Source organism: Triticum aestivum, chromosome 2A (genome assembly GCF_018294505.1).
Source record: "Triticum aestivum cultivar Chinese Spring chromosome 2A, IWGSC CS RefSeq v2.1, whole genome shotgun sequence".
NCBI lineage: Eukaryota > Viridiplantae > Streptophyta > Magnoliopsida > Poales > Poaceae > Triticum > Triticum aestivum.
In genome coordinates, this window is record NC_057797.1 from 120,481,406 (window position 1) to 120,490,792 (window position 9,387).

Below are 9,387 nucleotides of genomic sequence, written 5' to 3' on the forward strand. Positions count from 1 at the left end.
TTCTCGCCGAGCCGCGCCGGCCACCGCGCGCGTCCGCCGGTGACCGCGGCCACCTCGCCGCGCCCGTCCTCCTCTGTCGAGCCCGTCCTCCTCCGGCGCCTCCCCGGTGAATAGTGCCCGGCGGCGAATCTCGGGAACAGTGCCCGATCTAGATCCAGCTACAGTAACCCTAATTTTCGCGAGGTGGATTTTTCTCTAAGTCCTAGAATTCCTGATCCAAGTTGCTCTGTTCGAGGCCCCGTAACTTTGCATCCGTAGCTTCGATTCATGCATATAGCATATCAAAATGTTCGATTCGACGAGTACATCATTTCATTCCATTGCATCATTTTCATTTGAGTGCATCCTGATGCCCGAAATGCTGTTAGATGGAGGCTTCGTGAGTTAATTGTCAGATCTTCTAGTTCATCTTAGACTTTTGTCATTTTTGCCATGATTATTGTGTGCATGATATGCCTGTGAGTCCTTCATATGTTTTGTTAAGCATCTTGTTATCTTTCCAGAGGTGCAACCCATGCATTTTTGTGATGTGTGTGGTGACTTGTGCAAGCTTGCAAAGTGAGGCACCCGGTAAATCTGTTTTCAGGGACTTAGTAGTTTTCACTAAGTCTGGGATTATTTAGTTCATGATGCCATATGTTCTTGCTGTTTCCTAGTGATCGGTGCCTCTTTTGAGGATGATCAGTAAAGGAGTTTTGTCAATCTTGTTATGCTCTATCCATCCATATCTTTACTTGCAATTATGGAGTAACGTAGCTTGAGTCAATCGAGCTCTACTTTTGCTTCGTTGTGAATCTAGGCAGATCGTCAACTTGTTTGCGATTTTGCCGATGTTATTGTAGTTGATCCGTGCATGCTATGCCATTGTTCTTGCCATGTCTAGCTTGTATTTCGTGCCTTCTTAAAGTATGTATGCTTGTCTTGCCATGACTTGCACCGTGGTGAGTGTATCGAGCTCGTAAACATGCCTTCGTGAGTTATGTTTCAGCATGTCCCAGTTTTCACTAAGTCTGAAAACTGATTATGTTTTGGCTATGTTCGTGTGCTTGTTAGTATATTTTGTGATCCCTTTTGGCTCAAGGTCACTAAGGGACTTTTGTTAAGCTTGTTGAGTAGCTCCATGCCATGTCTTTCTTTGTCATGTTCAGGTCCTGTAGCATGTTGTTTTGTTGCTCCGAAGAGGGCTATATGATCTGAAATTTCAGACAGGTGTTAATTTCACTAAGTCTGAAATCTGTTTTGCATTTGCGTTTTTGCCATGCTTGTTTGAACCTCATAATGGATGAATTGGCCGTGGCTCAGTGCTAGTCTTTTGTTAAGCATCTTGTGTGCATCCCTGCCATGTATTTTGTTGTCATGTTTGGATGCTGTAGCATGTTCATCTCATTGCATTTAGATGCCTACTTGCTGTAAATCACAGACCGGTGTCATTCTTAAATCGCTTGCCATTTCCAAACCGTAACTCCGATTCCGGCGTTCTTTATATCGTTTTCAAGCGATTTCATCTCATCTTTCCAATGGCACCCTTGGAATTCCAAGTTGAGGCCAGGTTCATGCATTTCCTGTCATATCTTGCATTTTGCATCCCGCATCGCATCCCGCATAGCATATCATCATTTCATCATATTGCTTGTTCTTGCACGTGGTTGATTGTGTCCTTGTTGCTTGTTTGCCTTGTTTGGATAGAGCCGGGAGACGAGTTCGCTAACGAGGAGCCCGATGAGTTTGCTCTTGAGGATCCAGTCAACTCTGACAACTGTGCAGGCAAGATGATCATACCCTCGAAATCACTACTATCTTTGCTATGCTAGTTTGCTCGCTCTTTTGCGATGCCATTGCTACGATGCCTACCACTTGCTTGCAAGCCTCCCAAATTGCCATGTCAAACCTCTAACCCACCTTGTCCTAGCAAACCGTTGATTGGCTATGTTACCGCTTTGCTCAGCCCCTCTTATAGTGTTGCTAGTTGCAGGTGAAGATTGGAGGCCGTTCCTTGTTGGAACATCTTTTATTTACTTGTTGGGATATCATTATATTGCTATGTTATCTTAATGCATCTATATACTTGGTAAAGGGTGGAAGGCTCGGCCTCTCGCCTAGTGTTTTGTTCCACTCTTGCCGCCCTAGTTTCCGTCATATCGGTGTTATGTTCCCGCATTTTGCGTTCTTACGCGGTTGGGTTATAATGGGAACCCCTTGATAGTTCCCCTTGATTAAAGCTTTTCCAGCAATGCCCAACATTGATCTTACCATTTGCCACCTAGCCTTTTCTTTCCCTTGGGTTCTGCAGACTCAAGGGTCATCTTATTTTAACCCCCCCGGGCCAGTGCTCCTCTGAGTGTTGGTCCAAACTAGAGCCCCTTGCAGCACCACCTTGAGGAAACTCGAGGGCTGGTTTCAGTTGTTCGGATTGCTTATCTGAGTGTGCCCTGAGAAAGAGATATGTGCAGCTCCTATTGGGATTTGTCGGCACATTCGGGCGGTGTTGCTGGTCTTGTTTTAACCTGTCGATGTGTCTTGAGTTACCGAGATACCGAGTCTGATCGGAACGTCTTGGGAGGAGGTCTATTCCTTCGTTGACCGTGAGAGCTTGTCATGGGCTAAGTTGGGACTCCCCTGCAGGGATTGAACTTTCGAAAGCCGTGCCCGCAGTTATGGGCAGATGGGAATTTGTTAATGTCCGGTTGTAGATAACTTAAACCTTAATTTAATTAAAATGAATCAACTGAGTGTGTAGCCGTGATGGCCTCTTCTCGGTGGAGTCCGGGAAGTGGACACGGTGTTGGAGTAATGCTTGCGCAGGTTGTTCCTCTAGATTCTCGCTCGCGCTTTGCCTCGTCTTCTCGCTCTCTTTTGCGAATAAGTTAGCCACCATATATGCTAGTCGCTTGCTGCAGCTCCACTTATATTTGCCCTACCCCTTCCTATAAGCTTAAATAGTCTTGATTGCGAGGGTGTGAGATTGCTGAGTCCCTGTGGCTCACATATACTATAACTCCAGATGCAGGTCCAGGTGTTTCCGCTCCAGGAGACGCGTATGAGCTCAAGTGGGAGTTCGACGAAGACTCTCAACGATATTATGTTTCCTTTCCCGATGATCAGTAGTGGTGCCCAGTTGGGGGTGATTGGGACCGTGTCACATGTTGGGTTCTCTTTTATTTTTGGCGCCGTAGTCGGGCCATAAGTGTTTGGATGATGTAATGTTATTTATGTTCTTGATTGACGTGGCGAGTGTAAGCCAACTATGTTCTCCCCTTTATTATTCATTTACATGGGATGTTGTGAAGATTGCCTAACTTGCGACATATGCCTTCAATGCGATTATGTCTCTAAGTCGTGCCTCGACACGTGGGAGCTATAGTCGCATCGAGGGTGTTACAAGTTGGTATCAGAGCCTTCCCCGACCTTAGGAGCCCCATTGCTTGATCGTTTTTAGTGGCCGAGTTGTGTCTAGAAAAATGTTTTGAGTCAATTAGGAATTATATATCGGAGAGATTAGGAATTCTTTTTACTTCCCAGTCTCCTCATCGCTCTGGTAAGGCATCCTGACGTAGAGTTTTGACTCTTCTCTTCCTAAATTTCACTAAAAAAAATTTAGGATCACGCGGGTATCTTGGAATCGTTCCGATGGTTTTATGATGAGAACATTGACTTGGTGCCTCCTGTCAGGGGTTTAGTGGAAGTGTCCCGGGGAGTTGAGCTCTGAGGTGTTGTCATCATAATTTTATCGTTGCAGTTCTGGAATACCTGAGTCTAGTACGCCGACATCGAAAATCTCTTTTATGCAGTTCATTGGTGAGATAACCTCGACGCCACCCAGTACTGGGGCGGGAGTTCGGGAGATTCGCCATAACTTGTATAACGGATGCTTTTTGAAGGTTGAGGTAGATGGTTTCCGATGGTTTCTTGGTTATGTGTTGAAGAATGGATACAGCTGGATGTAGGATTTGCTAGTTTGGGTGAGATATTATGCTTCCCCAGTATCCCCAACACCTGATTGCATAACCGGAAAGGTTCGGGAGTTTCATAGGTGGGAATTCTAGTAGCTCTAGTTCTTCTTCCACGGATATTGGTTTGAGATTGGGATTTCTTACCAATTATTCATTCTTGATCCGTACCTTGTTGGTTTATTTCTCTACCTTAATTCTATGTGGCTTCTCAATTTATGGATATGTGACCATTTCAAGAGGAATGCATTCGTTCATTTTGTTCGGATGTGAAGACTATATGTTGCAAATTTCATTCCGTTGGATTCAGCTTCAATATTTATCTGTCAATGTGCTAATGGTGGTCAACCTCTTCAGGATGGCTCCTCCAACGCGCACGACTCCGAATCCTGATCCACCACCACCTCCACCTCCTCCAGAGGCATGGCAAGCTGTGATGGCCGCAACCAATGCTAACACATGGCTGATCATGCAAATTCTTCAAGAGCGCAATCAAGGCAGTCAAGGGAATCAAGGCAGCAATTAGAGTCACTTTGCTACGCTCAACCAATTCCTTGCTAACGGGCCAAAGACTTTCAGCAATTGTGTTGAGGCAACCAATGCTGACGATTGGCTTGTGGATCTGTGCAAGCATTTCGAGTGCAGTAACGTCAGGCCTGAGGACTTTGTCAAGTTCGCTTCCTTCCAACTCAAAGATCAAGCTGCAGAATGGTTCCAGCAGTACCAGGACTCCAGAGGTGGACGAGTTATCACTTGGGATGATTTCCGTCGAGATTTCCGAGCTCATCATATTCCGCAGAGCGTGGTTGAAAGCAAGCGTGAGGAATTCCACAATCTGAAGCAAGGCTCTTTGTCTGTCTATGACTACAACAAGTTATTCCAGAAGCTTGCCCGCTTTGCCAAGCAGGACGTGCCTGATGAGAAGAGCATGATATATCAGTTCAGGGGTGGTCTCAGAGAAGATATTCAGCTCGCTCTTGTTCTCTTTGAGCCCTTGAGGTACAATGAGTTCTACAACATGGCACTGAAGCAAGAGGCTGCTCAGTTGAGGTGTGATGCTTCCAAGAAGCGAGTCAGAGATGTTACTCCTTCTTCCTCTACTCAAGTGGCCAAGCAGCAGAAGTTTTGGCTTCCTCCTCCGTTCCGTCAGCCGTATCAGCAGAAGAGCAAAGGTGGCAGTGGTTCTTCCCACCCACCCAACCCTGGCTTTCAGAACAAGACTTCGTCTCAAGCTCCAAGATCGAGTGCTCCGTATCACCGTCCGCTTTCAGAGGTCACGTGCAACAAGTGCCAACAGAAGGGTCACCATGCCAACAAGTGTCTCAACCAAAGGCGTCTTCCTCCTCCTCCTCCTGTCAGATCGACAAGTACAGCTGTGGTCAAGCATAACCCCAAGCATGCCAAGGTCAATTTGATGAATGCAGCTCAGGCAGAGGACTCGTCAGATGTGATCATGGGTAACCTTCCTGTTAATGATATTCCTGCAAAAGTTCTTTTTGACACGGGTGCATCGCATTGTTTCATCTCGAGACCTTTTGCATCTAAGCATGATTTTGTTACTCAAGTGTTGCCGAAGCCGTTGGCTATCGTCTCTACGGCCCGTCAAATGACATCTCGAGTATGCGTTCCGGATGTTACTATCACTTTGGGTGACTATAAGTTCTTGTCCTCTCCAAATGTTCTTGGTGACTCAGATATTGATCTTATTCTCGGAATGGATTGGCTTTCTAAGCACAAGGCTCAACTTGATTATGCAGCCAGGCAGATTCAATTGACTCATTCGTCTGAGGATGTAATTGTGTTTGCCACTCGGGATGATTCTATCCGTCTGTTTTCTCTCAATGAGAAGGGTGAATTGGATGCCATCTCTCAAATTCCTGTCGTTTGCGTATATCAAGACGTCTTTCCAGAAGAGCTCCCAGGAATGCCTCCGCACCGGCCAGTTGAATTTGTTATTGATCTTGAGCCTGGCATGGAACCTGTGTGCAAATGTCCTTACAAGCTCGGACCTAAAGAGTTGAAGGAGCTGAAGAAGCAACTCGATGAGCAAGAAAGAATGGGTCTCATCCGGCCTAGTTCTTCTCCGTGGGGTTGTGGTGTTCTTTTTGTGAAGAAGAAGGATGGAACGGACCGACTTTGTGTTGATTACCGTCCAGTGAACAAGAAGACCATCAAGAACAAATACCCACTTCCCAACATCAATGAGCTGTTCGAACAACTCAAAGGTGCCCAAGTATTCTCCAAGCTTGATCTCCGTATGGGTTACCACCAGATTCGCATTCGTGAAGAAGATATTCCCAAGACAGCATTCGGAACAAGCTTTGGTTCATATGAATACACTGTCATGTCTTTTGGCCTTGCCAACGCTCCTCTGACGTTCTCTCGCATGATGAACTTCATCTTCAACACCTACACCAATGACTTCGTTTTGGTCTATCTCGATGACATTCTGGTTTTCTCGAAGAACAAGGAAGATCATGCCAAGCACTTGCGTTTGGTTCTTGATAAGCTCAGAGAACATCAGTTCTAAACCAAGTTCTCCAAGTGTGAATTTTGGCTCGATGGGGTTCTTTATCTTGGTCATATCATCTCTGCCAAGGGCATTGCCATGAATCCTGAGAAGGTGTCTGCAATTGTGAATTAGGAACCTCCTCAGAACGTGAAGCAACTCCGCAGTTTTCTCGGTCTCGCAAGCTATTCCGAAGATTCGTTGAAAACTTTTCTAAGATCGCGAAGCCTCTCTCAAATCTTCTTCAGAAGCACATTAAGTACGTTTGGTCTCCGGAGTGCGATATTGCTTTCAACACTTTGAAAGAGAAATTGATCACTGCTCCAGTTCTGACTCCGCCTGATGAATCCAAACCGTACGAGGTCTTTTGTGATGCCTCTCTCCAAGGTCTTGGCGCAGTATTGATGCAAGAGAAGAAAGTTGTTGCTTATACATCTCGCCAGTTGAAGCCTAATGAGAAGAACTACCCAACTCATGATCTCGAGTTGGTGGCAGTTGTGCATGCTCTTTTGACTTGGAGACATCTTCTATTGGGAAGAAAAGTGGACATTTTCACTGATTACAAGAGTCTCAAGTACATCTTCACTCAGCCTAATCTCAACCTCAGGCAAACTCGATGGGTCGAAATGATTCAAGAGTATAAGCCGAGTATTGAGTATACTCCAGGCAAGGCCAATGTGATTGCTAACGCTTTGAGCAGAAAGGCTTACTGCAACAGTCTTATTCTCAAGCCTTATCAACCCGAGCTTTGTGAAGCTTTCCGCAAACTTAATCTGCAAGTTGTTCCTCAAGGTTTCCTCGCCAACCTTCAAGTCTCTCCTACCTTAGAAGACCAGATTCGTCAAGCCCAGCTTCTTGATGCTATGGTGAAAAAGGTGAAGATTGGGATTGCCAAGAGTCAGTCCAAGTACAAGTGCTACCGCCTTGATGACAAGGACACTCTCTTCTTCGAGGATCGTATTGTTGTGCCCAAAGGTGAACTTCGTAAAGTGATCATGAACGAGGCTCACAATTCTCTCCTCTCCATCCACCCTGGGAGCACGAAGATGTATCAGGACCTTAAGCAAGCTTATTGGTGGACTTGAATGAAGCGCGAGATCGCTCAATTCGTGAATGAATGTGATGTCTGCAGAAGAGTGAAGGCAGAACACCAAAGGCCAGCAGGTCTCCTCCAACCTCTTGCCATTCCAGAATGGAAGTTTGACCACATTGAAATGGACTTCGTGACTGGGTTTCCAAAGTCCAAGCGTGGCAATGATGCTATATTCGTTGTCATCGACAAACTCACCAAAGTGGCTCACTTTCTGCCTATCAAAGAGTCGATCACTGCAGCTCAATTGGCGGAACTCTATACCTCTCGAATTGTCTCTCTGCACGGTATTCCTCAAGTGATCTCTTCAGACCGTGGCAGCATCTTTACCTCGAAGTTTTGGGAGGCACGAACATCCGCTTCAGCACAGCTTTCCATCCTCAAACAAGCGGTCAAGTCGAGCGTGTCAACCAGATTCTTGAAGATATGCTCAGGGCTTGTGTGATCTCCTTCGGCATGAAGTGGGAGGATTGTCTTCCGTATGCTGAATTCTCCTACAACAACAGTTTTCAAGCAAGTTCGGGCAAGGCCCCTTTTGAAATTCTGTATGGCAGGAAGTGTCGTACCCCTCTCAACTGGTCTAAAATCGGTGAACATCAGCTTTTGGGTAATGACTTAATCACAGAAGCAGAAGAAATGTGCAAACTCATTCGTGATAACCTCAAAGCAGCCCAATCCCGCCAGAAGAGCTACTATGATAGTAAGCACCGTGATTTGGCTTTCGAGATCAGAGATCATGTTTACCTTCGTGTCTCTCCTATGAAAGGTACTCGTCGCTTCGGTATCAAAGGGAAGCTTGCCCCTAGATACGTGGGACCTTTCAAGATTGTCAGCAAGAGAGGCGACCTCGCCTATCAACTCGAGCTTCCTTCAAACTTTGCAAATGTTCATGATGTGTTCCATGTATCTCAGCTTCGAAAGTGCTTCAAGACTCCTGACCGCACCATCAACTTCGAGGACATTGAGCTCCAAGAAGATCTCTCTTATCGTGAGCACCCAGTTGCTATTCTTGAAGAGACTGAACGCAAGACTCGCAACAAGTCAATCAAATTTCTCAAAGTCAAGTGGTCACACCATTCCGACCGTGAAGCTACCTGGAAACGCGAGGATCACCTCCGTTCTGAGTACCCGACGTTCTTTCAGTCCTAGATCTCGGGACGAGATCCTTTCGTAGTGGTGGAGTGTTGTAACACCCCGGATATAACTTTCCCAATTTGTACTCCAACTCTTGCCGTTTCCGAAGTTAAGTTATATTTATTTTCTCGGGTTTGGGTCTTTGTCTCCGTGTGTTGTTGTCGTTGTCATGCATCTCATATCATGTCATCATGTGCATTGCTTTTGCATACGTGTTCGTCTCATGCATTCAAGCATTTTCCCCGTTGTCCGTTTTGCATTCCGGCGCTTCGTTCTCCTCCGGTGGTCATTTCTAGCTTTCTTTCGTGTGTGGGGATTAAAAATTTCCGGATTGGACTGAGACTTGCCAAGCGGCCTTGGTTTACTACCGGTAGACCGCCTGTCAAGTTTCGTATCATTTGGACTTCGTTTGATACTCCAACGGTTAACCGAGGGACCGAAAAGGCCTCGTGTGTGTTGCAGCCCAACAGCCCTCCAATTTGGCCCAAAACCCACCAAACTCTGCTCCATGTCCTAGAGCGTTCGATCACGATCGCGTGGCCGAAAACCGCACCTCATTTGGACTCTCCTAGCTCCCCCTATGCCTATATATACACCCCCTCCAAAAATTCGCGGACCCTCTCCCCCCTAACCCTAAATTTCGGATCCCCGCCGCCGCCGGACAAAGTCCGCCGGGCCAGAAATTGTCCGACCCGCACCGCGCCGCC

At 46.4% G+C, this 9,387-nt stretch overlaps 1 pseudogene; it reads right to left on the minus strand.

Annotated features, from left to right (window-relative positions):
• LOC123191578 (uncharacterized) overlaps nt 1-9,387 on the minus strand; it is a 57,618-nt pseudogene that overhangs the window by 47,516 nt on the left and 715 nt on the right.